This window comes from Dasypus novemcinctus, chromosome 9 (assembly GCF_030445035.2).
Source record: "Dasypus novemcinctus isolate mDasNov1 chromosome 9, mDasNov1.1.hap2, whole genome shotgun sequence".
Taxonomy (NCBI): domain Eukaryota; kingdom Metazoa; phylum Chordata; class Mammalia; order Cingulata; family Dasypodidae; genus Dasypus; species Dasypus novemcinctus.
This window is the reverse complement of record NC_080681.1, coordinates 80,010,546-80,030,329: the sequence shown is the minus strand read 5'-3', so window position 1 is coordinate 80,030,329 and position 19,784 is coordinate 80,010,546. Positions and strand designations below refer to the sequence as shown.

Here is a 19,784-nt window from a genome sequence, read left to right as displayed (position 1 = left end):
CATATTCCTCTAGACCACAAGACCACACCACACTATTGCTTATTTCCTTCCAATGAATTCATGGATTTCTTGACCTGTCAATATTTTTCCTTTAATACCCTGCCTACTAATAGATTGTAATTTCTTTACGGCATAGACCACATGCTTTCTTCTTTGCATTTCCAGCACCTAGCAATATGTATGACGCATACAGTAGGTTCTATGATTAGTGTGATTTTAAAATACATACGGAACCATATCATTCTCTTGATTTAAATACTTAAAAGGCTCTCAGATTATGGGAAGACTGTGGAGGAGGAAGCTTTAGGAATCAGTTTTTCTAATTAAACCACTAATGAACTAGCAGGAACTCTCTACACCAACCATTTTTAAACTCTGGCATGTAGTGGAAAACTGTGAGAAAAGATGGAAAAAGAAGCTGGTAAACTGCACTGAATTATGAGTGAATTTTGCCCTACATACAGAGGTTAACAGAGCCCATTCCTCAACCACATGGTAGGCAGCAGTGGGGACTGCAGTCCTAGCACCTAGGACAGCATGCTGATGCCAAGGTGGGTGAAGGGCCTAGTCTCAAAAAATTTTGGGGAGGGGGTCTGATCACAGCTTTTGATCAGCTACTTCAAAAGGCTGGGATCCTGGCTCTGAAGGATCCCCTTGTTCCAACATCCCTCAGGAAAAAGCAGCAGAGTCTTAAAGGGGCAGTGCTTGTTTCTTCTCTTTTCTCTTCTCTTCACTTTCTACTCTCCATTAGGGAGAGAAAAGAAAATAGTTTGGAAAAGTCTCAAATTGATGGCTCCCGTCCTCACCACTCCCAACAACAACAACAAAACTAACAATCCCAGAGGAATGGGAGAATGAGATTTCAGGAATGATAACGTTAGTACTCAGAATGTTCAGTGCTAAAAATAAAAGAGAACACATTAAAAAACAACAACAACTGGAGAACCAACAAGATGGCAGAGGAGGGAAATGGACTTGGTCCAATGGATAGGGCATCCGCCTACCACACAGGAGGTCATCGGTTCAAACCCCAGGGCCTCTTGACCCATGTGGAACTGGCCCACGCACAGTGCTGATGCACGCAAGGAGTGCCGTGCCACACAGTGGTGTCCCCCACATAGGGGAGCCCCACGTGCAAGGAGTGCGCCCCATAAGGAGAGCCGCCCAGTGCAAAAGAAAGTGCAGCCTGCCCAGGAATGGCACCGCACTGATGGAGAGCTGACGCAGCAAGATGATGCAACAAAAAGAAACACAGGTTCCCGGTGCCACTAATAAGGATAGAAGCAGTCATAGAAGAACACACAGCAAGTGGACACAGAAAGCAGACAATTGGGTGGGGGGAGATAAATAAATAAAAAATAAATCTTTAAAAAAAAAAAGATGGCAGCGGAGTAAGTCCTGTTACAAGTCAGTTAGCAAACACCCAGAGCTCTCTGAAACTAGCTGAAGCACCTGTTTGGGGGCTCCAGGAGACCAGAAGGGCATTCTACAACATCCTTGAAGGAGTGGAAGGAGGACACTGACCATCTGCAGAGAAGACTCATAAGTAGAGCACTCCACACCACAGGAGGCCGGTAACCATCCTCCACTGGAGGCACAAGCCACCTCTGGAGCTGTTTCGCGGCTGGAATTGAAAGCTCCACTTCCCCAAAACAGGGGAGGAAGAGACGGTTAGGCAGCAATTTTAGCTACTGATGAGTAAATTCAGCAGGCTACAATATAATCCCGAGAACAGCTAAAGTTTGAGCCTGTCCAAGTGAGAAAAAGATTGGGATCCGCCATCTTAACTCTGCTCCTGGCACGAGGGAACGCAGGGCAGACTGAAAATCCCGGTGTTGGTGGAGACCAGCTTCTTTCCATCCAGATCAGAATGCAGCTCCAGCCTAGGCCCCAGTGCCACCTACAGTAGGGAGGAAGCTGCAGGGACCTGCATCAGCCTCTCCAGTAAATTACTGGCCAAGCCACAGAGGCTGGTGAATATCCTACTCTGGTGGCACAAGCCGTCCCAGGAGCTATTCTGTGGTTGGAATTGGAAGCTCCATTTCCCAAAAACGGCGGGGGGGGGGGGGGGGGGGTGGAGACGGTTGGCTGCCGATTTCGCCTACTGATTGGTAGACTTGGGCTGGCTAAGATATAACCCTGGGAATAGCTGGGGTGTGAATGAGCGCCCAAGTCAGAAAGAGGCCAGTAGCCGCCATTTTGACTCCACCCCCAGCATGAGGAGAAACCAGGCTGACTGAAACTGTAAGTGCGGCAGGAACCAGTTTCTTTCACACAGATCAGCCTGCAGCCCTAGTCTAGGCTTGCACCAGCCTATACAGGTAACTGCAGGTTACTTTGACTGGCAAAGACTGAAATCAGAATTCTACCAGGACAACTGCGGTCATCTTGGACCTGCACTGCATAGATTGCTGCCCACACCTGCAGCTCCATCCCTGCCCCAGGCAGGCGAGAAAGGGATGTGAAGCTTCATCAGTCTCTCTGGGCAACTACAGTCTAGGCCTGCACTTGGAATATTCTACATAGCTATGACTCTGTCCCTACCCCTGGAAAAGGAGAAAGTTGGAAGCAGCTTCATTGGTCTGTGGCAAATAAGAGCAGCTTGAGCCTCCACAGCTTACAGCACCAACTACATGCTTGGCTCCTACTGCGCAACCAGCAAGGGAGAAAAGATAGGAAGCCCTAAACTAAAAACAAACACTGCACCCACAAAAAATACTCTAGTAAGCCAAATGCAAAGAAACCAACAAAAAATTATATCCACACTAACAAACAGGAAGCTATGGCCCAGTTAACGGAACAAGCCTTCAGATGACATAAAGGAATTGAAACAACTAATCATAGATGTTCAAACAAATCTCCTTAATAAATTCAATGAGATGGCTAAAGAGATTAAGGATATTAAGAACACATTGGATGAGCAAAAAGAAGTAACTGAAAGCATACATAGAAAAATGGCAGATCTTATGGGAATGAAAGATGCAATAAATGAAATTTTAAAAACATTGGAACCATATAATAGCAGATTTGAGGAGGGAGAAGAAAGGATTGGTGAGCTTGAAGAAATGGCCTCTGAAAGTGAACATACAAAAGAAGAGATGAAGAATGGAAAAAAATGAACAAGATCTCAGGGAACTAAACAACAGCAAGAAATGTGTAAACATACGTGTCATGGGTGTCCCAGAAGGAGAAGAGAAGGGAAAAGGGGCAGAAGGAATATTTGAAGAAATAACAGTAAAAAATTTCCCAACCCTATTAAAGCACAACGTACCCCCATCTGAAAAAATCCGAGTAGACCAACTCCAAGACAGATACTCATCAGAATGTCAAAGACCAAAGACAGAGAATTCTGAGAGCAGCAAGAGAAAAGCAATGCATAACATATATGGGATATCCAATAAGATTAAGTGATGATTTCTCACCAGAACCCATGGAGGCAAGACGACAGTGGTCTGATATATTTAAGATACTACAAGAGAAAAACTTCCAGAATCTTATATCCAGCAAGACTGTCTTTCAAAAAATGAAGGTGATATTAGAATATTCCCAGATAAAAAGAAACTGAGACAATTTCTAAGCAAGAGACCAGATTTTCAAGAAATACTAAAGGGGGTGCTAGAGCCTGAAAACAAAAGACAGGAGAGAGGGGCCTGGAAAAGAGTCCTGAAATGAAGATTATATCAATGAAAGTAACTAAAAGTGTCAAAACAGTGGTAAAAATGAAATATGACAGATAAAACTCAAATAGTCAGGAATAAATTTAACCAATGATGTAAAGCACTTGTATTCAAAAACTGCAACTCAATGTCAAAAGAAATCAAAAAAGCCCTAAATAACTGGAAAAACATTCCATGCTCATGGATTGGAAGACTAAATATCATTAAAATGTCAATTCTACTTAAATTGACATACAGATTTAATGCAATCCCAATAAAAATTCCACCAGCATTGAAGAAAAAACTGAAAACAAGATCATTAAATTTATTTGGAAGGGTAAGGAGTCCTGAATAGCCAGAAACACCATAAAAAGGAAAAGTGAACCTCATCTCCAGACTTTATATCATACTACCTACCTATAGTGGTAAAAACAGCATGGTACTGGCATAAAGACAAACACAATAGACCAATGGAACCAAATTTATGGTTCAGAAACAGACTCTCACAGGGATGGTCAAGTGATTTTTGACTAGCCTGTCAAACTCACACAACTAGGGCAGAATAATCCATTCAACAAATGATACCGAAAGAACTGGACATCCGTAGCTGAAAGAAGGAAAGAGGACCCCTATCTTACATCTTATCCAAAAATTAACTCAAAATGGATCAAAAAAACTAAAAATTAAAACAAGAACCATAAAACTTCTAAAAGAAATTATTGGAAAATATCTTCAAGACCTGGTGGTAGGTGGTGGATTCTTAAAGGAGTTAAGAGGAGGACTGAGTGGCCTAATGATATTTAACGTATGTGTAAGTTTTAATTAGTTTTACTGTAAAAGTGTGGATATGTATAGAGTGGATGGTAACACAGTGAGTAATGGCTAGTTTATAAATGGGGATGTGACTGAAAATGGTAGTTTTCAATTGACAGAATGCTTGAGAATAATCTAGGAACTGGATAGCAGAGTAAACCAAGAGGTGGGTGAGAATGTGGTTGATGGCACAGATGCAAGAGAGTCCTTTGTTAGCTACAACAAATGTATATCACTACTGCAGGGTGTTGGGAATGTGGAGAAGCATAGGAAAAATACAGCTGAAGTGACCCATGGACTGTGGTTAGCAGTAATAATATAATATTCTTGCATCTGTATGAAAGATGTACTGTATTGACACTGAGCCTATGGAAAATATGAGCCAAATGTACACTATGGACATGGTAACAATCAGATGACATTATTTTATCTGTAGCAAATGACACACCACATTATGGTGTGTTGATGGAGGGGTGTTGTCTGGGAATTCTGCACATGTGCATGACTGTTTTATAAGTTTACAACTTCTGTCATAAAAAAATATATTTAAAAAATAAGAATAGAGTGGGCTGGGGGAAAACACACCAAATGCAAGATAAGGACTATGATTACTAGTTACAATAGTCTTTCATAATTTGTAACAAACGTCTCATGACAATGCAAGATGTTGTGTATGAGGGTTGATGTATGAGACCCCTGTATGATGTTGTGCATGTTTGCTTTGTAAGTTCACAACTTTTACTATACATGTGATTGTTTATGTATGTTCATATATAAATGATATAAATATAATAATAATAATAGAATTCGTTGGGGGAAAAATATTTTGTTTAGTAGTAACATTTTGACAATGCTCTTTAATCATTAGTTAAAAAGCTTTAACAACAATGCAAGGTATTGGTGGTAGGGTGAGTTATGAGAGTCCTGCATGATGTTATATATGTTTGTTTCGTAAATTCACAACTATTATTATCACTTATTGATTATGTATGTTTATGTATGAGTGATATACTTCAATAAGTTTAAAAAACAAAACAAAACTGGAAAGCATGGCCTATTCAAAGGAAAAAAAGGACTCATCAGAAATCATCCCTGAGGAAACGCATACATTGCAACAATTAGTCAAAAATGTGGTCAATGAGCTAAGGAATCTATACATGAAGAACTAAAAGAAATTAGGGAATGTAGTTAGAACAAAATAAAGAGATAGAAATTAGAAAAAAGGATCCAAACAGAAGTTTGGGGGCTTCAATTGAAAAGAAAACTCATTAGTGGGGTTCAACGGTAGATCTGAACAGAGAGAAGAAAAGATCAGTAAACTTGAAACAAAGCAATTGAAATGACTTAGTGTGAGGAGCAGAAATAAAAAATAACAAAGAAAATGAACAATGCACCAAAATACATGAATCAAAAATGGACAAAATTTCCACCTGCTCAAGTGTAAAATCACTGGACTGGCCATGAATCAATGGTCTTGGCTTGACCTTGACATGTCACTTAACCTCTAGCTCAGTACCTTTACCAACCAGGCAAAACACAGAAGAAAGACAACTCAAGCTCCTTCAATGTTTAACCTTATTTTCAATTTCACTAGTATTGTACATTCATTAAAGACAAGTATATAGTATAAATAATCAAAAAGGAGAAAAAGTACTTAATATAATTTCCTTTAATAATATATAGTGAACATCGTTCCACATGACTAGATTTTCTTTTTTAAAAAACGTACATTGTTCTAAATACTTTTTAAAATTATGGAGATTGACATAGATTTCCCAATAAACTTTCCAATGAATTTTTAAGAATGGACAGAACTGAAGGGAGAAATAGATATTTCTGTAATAAAAATAAAAGTTGTACACTTCAAAATACCACTTTCAGTAACTGATAGACCATCTGAAAAAAGACCAATATGAAATAGGGAACTTGACCAACACTATTAACCAGTTAGACCTAATGGATGTATGCAGAACACACTACAAAACAACAGCAGAACAGAATTCTTCTCATTGTGTACATGGCACGTTTCCCAGGAGAGACCACAAATTAAATATTAATAAAATGAAAAATACTGTCATCATGCAAAGTACCTTCTTAGACCACAATGGAATAAAGTTAGAAGTCAATAACAGAAAGCAAACTGGAAAATTTACATACGTGTGGAAATTAAATAATACAGTACTAAACCAACAATGGATCAAAGAAGAAATCACAAAGGAAATTAGGAAATATCTTTAGATGAATGAAAATGAAAACACAACACACCAAAACTTACAGGATGCAGTGAAGCCAGTGCTCACGGGGGAAATTTATACCTCTAAATTTTCATATTAAAAAAGAATAAAGAACACAAATCAATAATCTAACTTTATACCTAAAGAAATGAGAACAAGAGCAAACTAAGCCCAAATCAAGCAGAAAGAAATAGTAAAGATTACAGCAAAGAGATAAGTAAAATAGAGAAAATAAACACAATAGAGATTCAAAAAAATTAATACAATTGACAAACACTTCTCCAGACTGGGGATAGGAGGGGGAGGGGAAGAGGGAGGAGGAGAGGGAGAGGGAGAGGGAGAACACAAATAACTAAAATTAGGAATGAAATTTGGGACATTACTACTGATCTTACAGAAATAAAGAGTTTTATAAGAACATATTATGAATAATTAGATGACAACAAATTAGAAAACCTAATGAAATGGACAAATTACTAAAAACATACAGATTATATAATCTGATGCAAGAAGAAATAAAATATCTCAACAGACCTATAACAAGAAATTGAATCAGTAATCAAAAACCTCCCAAAAAAGAAAACAGATCATTTTACCAATGAATTCCACCTAACATTTAAAGAATATTTAACACCAATTCTTCTCAAAGTCTTCTGAATAATAGAAGAGAAGGAACTGCTTACTAACTCTCTCCATGAGGCCGTCCACCATCACCCTGATATGAAAGCCAGATATAGACAGCACAAAAAAAGAAAATTACAGACCAACATCCCTTATGAATACAGATGCAAAATCCATTAAAAATACTGGCAAACCACCACCTCTCATCAGGTGAAAAGAAAGCAGTATGATATAGTTAAGATAATGGAGGAGAAAAACTGCCAGCCAAGAATTCTGTACCCAGCAAAGCTCACCAAAAATGAGGGTGAGTTCAAAGTCTTCACAGACAAACAAAAACTGATAGAATGTTACAAAAAGACCAGATTTGCAAGAGATACCAAAGGGGGTGCTGCAGCCTTAAAGGAAAAAAACAAGGGCGAGAAATCTGGAGGAGAGTTTAGAAATGAAGATTATTACGAAGGGTAAACTAAATGATAAGAAAAAAGACAATAGAATGATATGCTAACAGAGAGCCAAAGGACCAAATGGATGAAGCAAGTAATGTCTTTAATAACACTGAATGTTAATGGATTGAACTCCCCAGTCAAAAGACACAGACTGATAAAATGGATAAAAAAATATGAGGGAAGCGGACTTGGCCCAGTGGATAGGGAGTCGGCCTACCATAAGGGAGGTCCGCGGTACAAACCCCAGGCCTCCTTAACCCATGTGGAGCTGGCCCACGTGCAGTGCTGATGCGCGCAAGGAGTGCCGTGCCACGTAGGGGTGTCCCCCGCATAGGGGAGCCCCAAGCACAAGGAGTGCAATCCGTAAGGAGAGCCGCCCAGCGCGAAAGAAAGTGCAGCCTGCCCAAGAATGGTGCCACACACAAGGAGAGCTGACACAACAAGATGATGCAACAAAAAAAGAAACAAAGATTCCCGGTGCTGCTGATAAGGATAGAAGCGGTCACAGAAGAACACACAGCGAATGGACACAGAGAGCAGACAACCAGGGGTGGGGGGTGGAAGGGGAGAGAAATAAATAAAAAATAAATCATTAAAAATACATATATATGAACCGTCTATATGTTCTCTACAAGAGAACCACCTCAGACTTAAGGACAAAACCAGGTTAAAAGTTAAAGGTTGGAAAAAGGTATTCTATGCAAGTAGTAACCAAAAAAGAGCCAGGTACACCAGATAAATATAAAATAACAACATACAGTATATGCACAATAATTACTCAGTGCAACTGGCAAATTGTTCCTATGATTGGTATTCTATAATTTTTTTCATACAAAATAAACACTTGCTTTTAATTGAGGAGGGCTGGAGAAGAGATATATTCTTGCATACTTCATTTTTCGTAAATCTTTTCTTATTCATACTCTCTAATTAAAATAATCTATCTGGATCAATAATGATTTAGCATGACTACTGTTGAGCAAGATTTTGAATTTTCTGCCTCATAAAATTATGAATTGGCAAATTGTTGTCTGCTGTAATTCATTCCAATAAGATGTGAAGAATTCTGAAATAAGAATTTGGTTATCTAGAAAGTATTATGGCCTACACAGAAATTAAATAACTAAAACAATAATTTATTTCATTCTTAAGAGATTACTATGTCAACAGAGCTATAATATAAAAATTAGAATTATGTTATAATTAACTTCTATTATTTTGAATTATTTAATTCATAAAGGTTTATTACTATGTTTCTATTTTTAATAATTGATTATATTAAATCTGGCCTGGCCTTGACAATCTTTTAAAATTTGTAATTCCTTTCAGTCTATTTTTCTATTTATTTTACAATAAAGAACTCTTTAACAGCTTTTTAAAAATCCTGGCAAACCAAATTCAACAGTATATAAAAAAGATTACGCACCAAGAACAAGTATAATTTATTCCAGGAATGCAAGGATGGTTCAATACAAGGAAACCAATATAATACACCACACATTAATAGAATAAAGAGAAAAAAAACACACGATCAACTCAATTGATGAAGAAAGGATTTGACAAAATCCAACATCCTTTTATTAAAAAAAACACTGGGAAAACTAGGAATAGAAGAGAGTTTTCTTAACATGATAATAGGAATTTATGTGAAACTCTGAGCAAATATCATACTCAATGGTCAAAGACTGAAAGCTTTCCCCCTAAGATCAGCAACAAGGCAAAGTTGCCCTGTGTCAACACTGTTATTCAATATTGTACTAAAAGTTCTAGCCAGAGCAATCAGGCAAGAAACAGAAATAAAAGGCAACCAAATTGGTAAAGAAGTGAAATGATCCCTATTCACAGATAACATGATCCTAAATGCAGAAAAGCCCAAATAATCTATAAAAAAGGTAGTAAAACTAATAAATTTAGCCAAATGGCAGAATATAAGGTAAACATGCAGAAGTCAGTTGGATTTCTATACACCAATAGTGAACAATCTGAAAACTAAATCAAGAAAACAATTCCCTATACAATACCATCTAAAAGAATCAAATATTGAGGAATAAATTAAACCAAATATATGAAAGATTTTTACAAGGAAAACTAAAAAAAAAAGCTTAAAAACCACCTAAATAAACAGAAAGACATCTGTATTTATGGATTAGAAAACTTAATTTGTTAAAAGATTAATAATGCCTACCATTATCTACAAATTCAATGCAATCCCTATCAAAATCCTAGCAGCTGGGAAGCAGATGAGGCTCAACCAGTTGGGTGCCTATCTACCACATGGGTCCCAGTGCCTCCTAAAAGAAGACAAGTAAATGCTGTCCCCACTGCAAGGAGCTAGATACCGCCTTCTAACTCAACAATCAGATGCCATCTGCAGCCTGTGGAGAGCAGATATGGCTCAGGCTGCAAGGTGCTCGTCTCTCATTTGGGAGGTCCCAGATTCAGTTCCTGGTGCCTCTTGGAGAAGGCAAGAAAACAATGAGCAGACAGACGAGAGAACCATCTGTGGGAGGGGGAGGATAAATGAAGAAAAATAAAGTAAATAAATAAATCTTTAAAAAAAATCCCAGCAGACTTTTCCACCCCCCGCAGGAAATGGAAAAGCTGATCCTCATATTCATATGAAACTGAAAAAGGTCCCAAATAACCAAAGCAATCTTGAATAAGAACAAAGTTGGAGGACTTACACTTCCTCACTTCAAAGCATTCTACAAAGTGACAGTAATTAAAATAGTGAGGTACTGCTATTAAGGATAGACATATAAACCAAAGGTATACAGATATACCAGATATAAACCAACACATCTATGGCCAAGTGATTTTTAATAAGGGTGCCTAGTCCATTAAATGGGAAATAATGGTTTCTTTAACAAATGGTGCTAGAAATACAGAAATCTGCATATAAAAGAATGAATGTATACTCCTACTTTTTACCATTCACAAAAATTAATTCAAAATGGAACAATACTGAGGTGGTCTGAAGCTATACATACCCCAGAAATAAATGTTCTCAAATCTAATCCATTCTTGTGGCTATACACCCATAAGTAGGATCACTTGATGAGGACTCTTCAGTGAAGGTGTAACCCATCTCATTCAGTAGAGTCTTAACCCTCTTACAGGGGTCCTTTATAAACAAAATGAATAGAGAGAAGGGAGGGGGGAAATAAGGAGGGAGGGAGGGAGAGACGAAGAGAGGGAGAAAAAGAAAGCCATGGAAGCAAGAAGCTGAAAGCAACAAAACCCAGAAGAAAAGCAACAAAACCCAGGAGGCTCTGCCTTGCCATGTGGCAGACAAGCAGAGGATTGTCAGCAGCCAGTCTCTGGGAAGAAAGTATCACCTTGATGATGCTTGATCTGGACATTTTTCTCAGGCTAAAATTCTAAGCTAATCAATTCTTTTTGTTTATGCTAAACCATTTCATGGTATCTGCTTTTGAGACAGCTTAGAACACTAAAACAAATACCCTAAATATAAGAGCTAATACATGCTGAGTTTGGCTTAGAGAGTGGCCTCATTTGAGCAACATGGAGCCTTCAGGAGGTAACTCATAGGCACCATGCAGCTCTAGGCATAGCTGAATCAAGCACACAGGTTCATAAGCATAGTCATCATCAGTATCAAGGACCCATCATTGGACCATCCTTCACTGGTCTTTGCCCTTGCACTTGGGGGATTGCTGCTGTTCCATTGGGGAATGTGACAGAGCTCCCCGTTAGGAACTCAGGACTCCCTCAGTTGTTGTGTGTAACTCTATCTACTTTGACAATACCCAATGAATACCCTAATGTTTTTATATATCCTATATACATGCCCTGGACCACTCCCTCCCAACCATGTGTTCCCGATCAATGACACCCCACACCAGTGCTCCACCCGCCATAGTTGAACCCCTTTGTGATCCAAAACTTCTTCAAAAATGAAGCCTAATATATTGCCAAATTCATTTAGTAGGAAAATGAAATAGTAATGATAGGTTTAACAATTAGAAATAGAATACAGGGAAGCGGATGTGGCTCAACTGATACAGCGCCCACCTACCATACAGGAGGTCCAGAGTTCAGTACCCAGGGCCTTCTGGCCCGTGTGGTGAGCTGACCAACACACAATGTTGCCACATGCAAGGAGTGCCATGCCACACAGGGATGTCCCCCAAGTAGGGGTGCCCCATGCGCACCGCAAGGAGAGCCGCCCCGTGCGAAAAAAGCGCAGCCTGCCCAGGAGTGGCGCTGCACACATGGAGAGCTGACGCAGCAAGATGATACAACATAAAGAGACAGAGATTCCCAGTGCTGTTTGACAAAAATGCAAGTGGACACAGAACACACAGCAAATGGACACAGAGAGCAGGCAACAGGAGGTGGGGGGAGCAGGAAAGAGGAGAGAAATAAATAAAAATAAACCTTAAAAAAAAATAGCACACTAATTTAGAAAAACTAAAATTAAGTAAAAAATAAATTGGGGTACTAAAAATGAAAATTATCATAAAACATTGTTTTTGACATTTTGCCTTTCATCACTGTAATAGGTATTACCCTGTATGTACAGTGGCAAGGCAATGTCTTCCATTCCTTCTTCAGTGCCTACATCCTTTTTTTTTTTTTTTTTTTTTTTAAATTTTGTCTTCACAAAAATTTTAGATCACAGTGAAGTCACATATATCAGGGACTCCCATATACCCAACATCTAACCCTTTTCCCCTGTATTAGTCAGCCAGAGGGGTGCTGATGCAAAATACCAGAAACTGGTTTGTTTTCATAAAGGGGTAGGACCATGAAGCATAAGTTACCTCCCTCACCAAAGACTATTTGGAGCAAGATGGCTGACAAAGCCTGCAAGGGTTCAGGCTTCCTGGGTTCCTACATTCCTGGAGCTTGCTTTTCTCTGGCTTCAAGGTTCCTTCTTTCCAGGGGCTGGCTTCTCTTTCCTCTGGGTGCTGAATTCCTAGGTCTTCAGAATCAAACTCTAAAATCAGAAGTCCTCAACTCTGTTCTTTCTTTGCCAAGCCTTTTATCTGTGAGTCCCCACCCACCGAGGGGTGGGGAGGCAACACTCTAATCATAACTCAATCATGCCCAGGTACAGATCAGATTACAAGCATAATCCAATATTTCTTTTTGGAATTCATCAATTATATCAAACTGCTACATCCCCTTTCCCCAGCAATGATCTTTTTACATGTGGATGTTATATTTGCTATTGGGGATGAACCTCGCTGGTGCCAAAGGATTACTACCAATCACGAGCTGGTGACGCAACTAGGAAAAGACCTTGAATAAGAGGGGGAAATGGTAAAGACAAATGAATTTATATGGCTAAGAGACTTCAAAATGAGTTGGGAGGTCATCAGAGGGGTTGCACTTATGCACATCTCAGCAGGATCACAGAGACAACCAAAGTAGATACAATTCCAGGTACTGGTGCTCCTGAGGGCTACGAGACACACAGGTTCTACAGTCATGGCAGATGACTCTGGAGTTCAGTGCCTTGCCAGTGGGCCCTACTTTGGAATTTGTGCTCCTGCGTGTGATGGAATTGGACTCAGATGTGACCTTTCTACACCTCTTCTGTCACCTTTACTGAGCCTGTGGTTGGTGCTGGAGTTGGTGTATACTCAAGAGACTTGAATTTCTAGACTGTCCATGTGCCAGCTGGGCCCTGAGCCTCAGCAGAGTTGCAACACCTACTCTCTGAATTGTTGGACTTACCCAGGTCAGCTAACAGGGAGGTGAAGATGGTCAACCACCACACCAGGGAACCGAAAGTGTCTGTAACTACAAGCAGGAGAATTGCATCTATCAGCCATCTGGGATCTAAGCCCCCTCTCAATTTAGAGGTGGAATGTACATCATCATCCCAAGGTCCACAGGACAGAGGAATAAAATATGGATTAGAGTGGACTTATTGGTATTCTACTATAGAACTATTGTGACTCTAGCAATGGAAGAAATTGTATCACTGATGTGGAGAGAGTGGCCACAGGAGTTGCTGAGGGCAGAGAGAGGGAAGAGGGGGTGTGATGTGGGGGCATATTTGGGACTTCAAGTTGTCCTGAACGATACTGCAGGGACAGATGCAGGACATTATATATCCTGCCATAGCCCACTGAACGGACTGAGAGTGAGTGTAAACTACAATGTAAACTATAATCCATATAGTGTAGCAGTGCTCCAAAATGTATTCACCAAATGCAATGAATGTGCCACAATCATGAAAGAAGTTGTTGATGTGGGAGGAGTGTGTGTGCAGGGGAGGGGCATGGGGTGGAGTGTGGGGTATAAGGGAACCACTTATATATATATGTTTTTTTAGATTTTGTTTTATTTATTTATTTACTTCACCCCTTTGTAGCTTGCTGTCTGCTCTCTGTGCCCATTCACTGCGAGTTCTTCTGTATCTGCTTGTCTCCCTTTGTTGTGTCACCTTGCTGCACCAGCTCTCTGGGGTGCAGGCTGTCAGCTTTCCATCAGTGCGGGCCAGCTTGCCTTCACAAGGAGGCCCTGGGACACAAACCCAGGGCCTCCCACATGGTAGACAGGAGCCCAGTCGATTGAGCCACAGCTACTTCCCTCTTACATTTTTTATGTAACATTTTTTGTGATCTATGTATCTTTAAAAAAAAAAAAAAGACAAGTAAATAAAAATTTTAAAATTAAAAAAAAATAGAGCTAATACTACAAAACTCTTAGAAGAAAACACAGGAAGTATCTTCAGGACCTTGTAGAGGGCAGTGGATTTTTAGATTTTTACACCAAAAGCACAGCAACAAAAGAAAAGATAGATAAAATGGACTTCATCAACATTAAAACTTTGGTGCATCAAAGGACATTATCAAGAAAGTTAAAAGACAATCTATAGAATGGGAGAAAATATTTGGAAAGGTTATCTGGTAAAGGTTTAATATCCAGATTATTTAAGGAATTCCCACTACACAATAACAAAAAAAGGGGGGAAAAAAACTTAAAATGGGCTAAGGAATTGAATAGACATTTCTCCAAAGATGTTGAAATGACCAAGTACTATATTAAAAGAAGCTCAACAGCATTAGTCATTAAAGAAAAGCAAATTAAAACTACAATGAAATATCACTTCACATACACTATTAAAAAATCTGAAGACAAATGTTGGCAAGGATGCAGAAAAATAGAAACTCTCATACATTGCTGATAAAAAGGTAAAATGGTACAGCCACTCTTAAATGCAATTTTGCAGTTTCAGAAATCAAACACAGAATTACCATATGACCCAATACTTCCACTCCTAAGGACATACCCCAAAGAATTAAAATCAGGAACTCAGACAAATATTAATATACCAATGATCTTCATAGCATTATACACAACAGCCAAAAGGGAGAAGCAACTCAAATGTCCATCAACAAATGAATGACTATAAAAAATGTATTATACCCACACAACGGAATATTATTCAGTTATAAAAATAAAGTGCCAATACATGGTACAACATGGATGAACCTTGAAGACATCATGCTGAGTTAAATAAGCAAGATACAAAAAGACAAATATTGTATGATATACTTTATATGAAATACTTAATATAAGCAAATTCAGAAACAGAAAGCAGAATAGTGGTTTATCAGGAGTCAGTGGAAGGACAATGAGGTGCTATGGCTAAATAAGTGTGTGTTTTGGTTTGAGATGATGAAAATAATCTGGAAATACTGGTAAAAGTTACAGGGTATTTTCAATGTTCTTCGGGTCTGTGGCAGTTTGGTATTATTTATGAATCCCCCCCAAAAAGAGAAAGATTATGTTTGTAAACTGGTCTGATCCTCTGGATGTGATACTCTTTCACTGTATTAAATTCAAAGGTTTTAAGTTCACTTGATAAAAACAATTTAGGGCTTTTGATCTGACAACATTAGTAAGGTGTGACTCAGATTAAATGCCCACCCCCTGGTGGGTCTATATAAATAGACACTCAAAGAGACACAGAAGAGAGAGCTCTGTCATGTTTGATCCTGCTGAGCAATTTGCCTGATAGTTTGCAGCTGAGAAAGCCTGAAAAGAAATGAGCCCTTTGGCAGACTGATACAGTAAGCCCTGAGAAACTAGCCCTACACCAGCCTACACCTGAGATCAAAAGAAGCTGGGCCCATAGAGTCTTAAGAGGAAGAAGGAAGGAGAGACCAGGTAGAGATTGCCCGCCATCTTGCTTCAACACATGGCAGATGATTTTGGTGAGAAAGTAGCCTTGAGTTTGACTCTTTAGGGCCTTTTAACTGTAAGCATTTCCCCCCAGATAAACACCCTTTTAAAAAGTCAACCAATTTCTGGTACTTTGCATCACCATCCCTTTGGCTAATAACAATATCAAAGAATTGTTCACTTAATATGGTTAAAATTATTTTTGTGCTATGTATATTTTACCATAATTAAACATTTTTTAAACATTTTAAATATTTAAAAGCTTCTCATAGAGTTCGGAATAAAGTTTAAACTCCTTAGCATATTACACATAGTCCTCACCCCTACTGAAGGCAGTACAGAGAGTAAATAAAATAACCCCAAATTGTAATACAGGCATAATCTGTTTTATTGCACTTCACTTTTATTTTGCTTTGCAGATACTGCAATTTTCCAAAATGAAGGACTGTGGCAAGCATGCATCGAGCAAGGCGACAGGCACCATTTTGACAAAAGCACATGCTCACTTCATGTCTGTGTCACATTTTAGTAATTCTTGTGATATTTCAAACTTTTTCATTATTATTATATCTTTTAGAGTGATCTGTGATTAGTGATCTTTGATGTTACTACTGTAATTGTTTTAGGGCACCATAAACCATGCCCAGATAAGATGGCAAACCTAATTATAAATGTGTGTATAAATGTGTGTGTTCTGACTCATCAGTCATTCTCTCATCTCTCTCCCTTTCCTCAGGCCCCCTATCCCCTGAGGGACAACACTGAAATCAGGCCAGCTAATAATCCTACAATAGCTTCTAAGCGCTCAAGTAAAAGGAAGAATTGCATTTCTCTCACTTTAAATAAATAACTAGAAATAAGTAAACTTAGTAAGAAAGGCATGTTGAAAGCCAAGACGGGTTGAAAGCTAGACCTCTTGCACCAAACAGTCAGCCAAGCTGTGAATGCGAAGGAAAAGTTCTTAAAGGAAATAAAAATTGCTACTCCAGTGAACACATGAATGATAAGAAAGCAAAACAGCCTTATTGTTGAAATAGAGAAAGTTTTAGTGGCCTGGATATAAGATAAACCAGCCGAAACAAAGCCTAACCCAGAGCAAGGCCCAAACTGTCTTCAATTCTATTACGGCTGAGAGAGGTAAGGAAACTGCAGAAGAAAAGTTGGAAAATAGCAGAGGTTGGTTCATGATGTTTAAGGAAAGAAGCCATCTCCCTAATATAAAAAAAAGTGCAAGGTGAAGTAGCGAGTATTGAAGCACAAGCTGCAGCAAGTTATCCAGAAGATCTAACTAAAATAATGGATGAAGGTGGCTACACTAAACAAAATGTTTTCAATGCAGACAAAACAGCCTTATATTGGAAGAAGATGCCATCTAGGACTTTCATAGCTAGAGATGGAAAGTCAACCAATGCCTGGCTTCAAAGTTACAAAGGACAGACTGACTCACTTGTTAGGGGCTATATTGCAGCTGGTGACTTTCAGTTGATGCCAACGCTCACTTACCACTCCGAAATCCTAGGGCTCATAAGAATTATGCTAAATCTACTCTGCCTGTGCACCATAAATGGAACAACAAAACCTAGACAGAGCACATCTGTTTACAACATGGCTTACTGAACATTTTAAGTTCACTCTTGAGAGACCTACTGCTCAGAAAATATGACTGCTCTTTGACAATGCACCTGGTCACCCAAGAGCCCTGAAAGGAGATTCATGTTGTTTTCATGCCTGCTAACAAAACATCCATTCTGCAGCTCATGGATCAAGGAGTAATTGCAACTTTCAAGTCTTATTATTGAACAAATACATTTGTAAGCTATAGCTGCCATAGATAGTGATTGCTCTTATGGTTTTAGGCAAAGTAAATTGAAAACCTTCTGGAAAGAATTCACCATTCTAGATGCCATTAAGAATACTTGCGTGTGACCTCTCTACACATGCTTCTTCTGTCACTTTTGCTAAGCCTGGTGATTGGTGCTGGGGTTGGTGTATGCTCAGGAGACTTGAATCTCTGGACTGTCTGTGTGCTAGCTGGGCCCTGAGCCTCAGAGGAGTTGCAACACCTACTCTCTGATTTGTTAGATTTACCCAGGTGAGCTAATCGGGAAGTGAGAATGGTCAACCACGATACCAGGGAACTGAGAGCCTATAGCTGCAAGCAGGTGAATTGCATCCATCAGCCATCTGGGATCTAAGGCCACTCTCAATTTAGAGGTAGAGTGGACATTGCCATCCCAGGGTCCTCAGAATAGAGGAATAAAATATAGATCAGAGTGGACTTACTGGTATTCTACTACAGATTTATTGTGTCTCTAGCAATGGAAGAAATTAAATCATTGGTGTGGAAACAGTGGCTATGGGAGTTGCTAAAGGCAGGAAGAGGGAAAAAGAGGTGTGATATGGGGACATTTTCGGGACTTGGCATTGTCCTGAATGATACCGCAGGAATAGATGGAGGACATTATATATCCTGCCATAACCTACTGAATAGACTGAGAGAGAGTGTAACATAACATAAACTACAACATAAACTATAATCCATGCTGTGTAGCAATGCTCCGAGATGTACTCCTCAAATGCAATGAATGTACCACACTAATGAAAGAAGTTACTGATGTGGAAGGAGTGGGGGGTGTGGGGCGTGGGGTATATGGGAACCTTTTATATTTTTTTCTTGTAACATTTCATGTGATTTATGTATCTTTAAAAAAAAAGAGCATCTGTGATTCCTAGGCAGAGGACAAAATATCAACATTAACAGGAGTTCAGAAAATGTTCATTCCAACTGTCATGGATGACTTTGAGGAGTTCAAGACTTCAGTGGAGGAAGTAACTGCAGATGTGGTGGAAAGAGCAAAAGAACTAGAATTACAAGTGGAACCCAAAGATGTGACTGAATTACTCCAATCTCGTGATAAAACTTGAACAGATGAGGAGTTGCTTCTTACAGATGAGCAAAGAAAGTGGTTTCTTGAGACAGAATCTACTCCTGGTCAAAATGCTGTGAACATTGTTGAAATGACAACAAAAGGATTTAGAAAATTTCATAAACTTAATTGATAAAGCAGTGGTGGTGTTTGAGAGAATTGGCTCCAATTTCGAAACACATTCTACTGTGGATAAAATGCTATCATATGCTACAGAGAAATGGTTCATGAAAGGAAGAGTCAATTGTTATAACAAACTTCCTTGTTTTCATATTTTAGGAAATTGCCACAGCCGCCCCAACCATCGGCAACCACCACCTGCATTAGTCAGCAGCCATCAACATCAAGGCAAGATCCACCAGAAGCAAAAATATTAAATTCACTGAAAGCTCAGGTGATGGTTACAATTTTCAGCACTAAAATATGTTTTAATTAAGGTATGTACATTGGTTTTTTAGACATAATGCTACTGCACACAAAGGACTACAATATTATGTAAATGTAACTTTTATATGCATTGGGAATAAAAAAAATTCATGTGACTCACTTTATTTTAATATATGCTTTATTGTGGTGGTCTGGAACCAAACCCACAATATCTCTGAGCTATGCCTGCAGTACTAAGGAGGAAATAAAATATGAGAGGGAAACAAACTTGAGATACGGGAGTTAGGGAAGGCTTCTCTCAAAAAGGTAACATTTAAGCTGAGATATAAAGAAAGAGGTCTAACTTGCATTCATCTCTCATCTCGTATCCTGCCCTAATATTTTTCACCTCATTCATACCAAAAGACTACCAAATGCTAGAATGGAATACTATTATATTAAGTGTCAATGCCTTTACATATCCTGGTCCTTCCTCCAATAATCTCCTCCCCCACATCAACACTAATATCTACCTAGCCTTCAAAATTCAGTTTT

At 38.9% G+C, this 19,784-nt stretch overlaps 1 protein-coding gene across 12 annotated transcripts in view; it reads right to left on the bottom strand.

Annotated features, from left to right (window-relative positions):
• Positions 1-19,784, bottom strand: part of TUT4 (terminal uridylyl transferase 4) — a 155,062-nt gene that overhangs the window by 82,671 nt on the left and 52,607 nt on the right. The window lies entirely within an intron of this gene.